The sequence below is a fragment of the Arachis ipaensis genome, chromosome B10 (assembly GCF_000816755.2).
Source record: "Arachis ipaensis cultivar K30076 chromosome B10, Araip1.1, whole genome shotgun sequence".
NCBI classification, from domain to species: domain Eukaryota; kingdom Viridiplantae; phylum Streptophyta; class Magnoliopsida; order Fabales; family Fabaceae; genus Arachis; species Arachis ipaensis.
In genome coordinates, this window is record NC_029794.2 from 33,491,108 (window position 1) to 33,492,239 (window position 1,132).

Sequence of the window (1,132 nt, forward strand, 5' to 3'; positions counted from 1 at the left end):
TAATAATATTTATCTTTTGCATAAGCAATATAAAAATAATATAAATTATATTCTTTTTAATAATTTTATATTCTAATGTAATTTTGGTCAATATAATCCAAAATAATTTATTTTTTCGAAAGACAAAAAATATTTAAACACAAATTACATTGACACCAATCCTATTTTAATCAAAATTAATTTTATAAAAACACATTTGTATTGGCATCCGTTTGCAAATATTAATAAAAAACACACTTAAAGTCCATACGTGTCATGTTCATTCTTTTAAGGAAATCTTTTACCATGCTTGATTGCTTACCCTCCTTAAACACACGTAACACGTTCATCTCTTTTTTTCTCACTCATCCTTGCTTAATTATTTTTTAAACTTTCTCTCAAGTTTTACAAAGCTAATTAAGAACACCAAGCACCTTAAACTTCACGTTTGATTTGTAAAGAACTCAAGGCTCCGAGCAAAATTCCGCTATGATTAATTAACTCTTCATCACACCTTCTTTATAACCATTGCAATTTCATCAAGATAAGCTAAATGAATCCTTTCCTTCCTCTCTTCATAAATTCGGCTAAATGGCCGTAGAGGTGCTAATCCATTTGTCTGATTTTCTTAATCTAGGAATTATATTTTAAGTTCATAGATAAGCAAAAATCTCAAATTTTTAAATTCCAAAGTGAGAAAATCTCATTCTTTATCTCTTTTAGGATTTTGGCTACAAGGCCAAACTATGATTAGAATATTTTTTTTATTGGTGGGATTGATGATATTGGATTCTCAAAGTTTATTAGAAAGTTTGAAATTGAAGTAAGGGTTTGATAGAATCAAGTTTCCTAAATATTGTCATAAATCCTAATGTTTTAATGATCGTTGAATTGATTGTCTGAATGTGAAATTGTGAAATTGATAATGCTTGAATGATTCTTGAAATATGTACGTGAATTGTTGATCGATGCTCCTAAACAGGTTCAAAAGTTTTAGGGATTGTGTTTATAGGGAGGTATGCGTGTTTGTTCATAGGATGAAAATTTACTTCATATTTAGTTTAAGTATTTCATCAAAATAAACATAAAATATTATAAATTATATTAATAAAATTTATAACTATTTAATTTAAAAAATTAACAATAACAACTC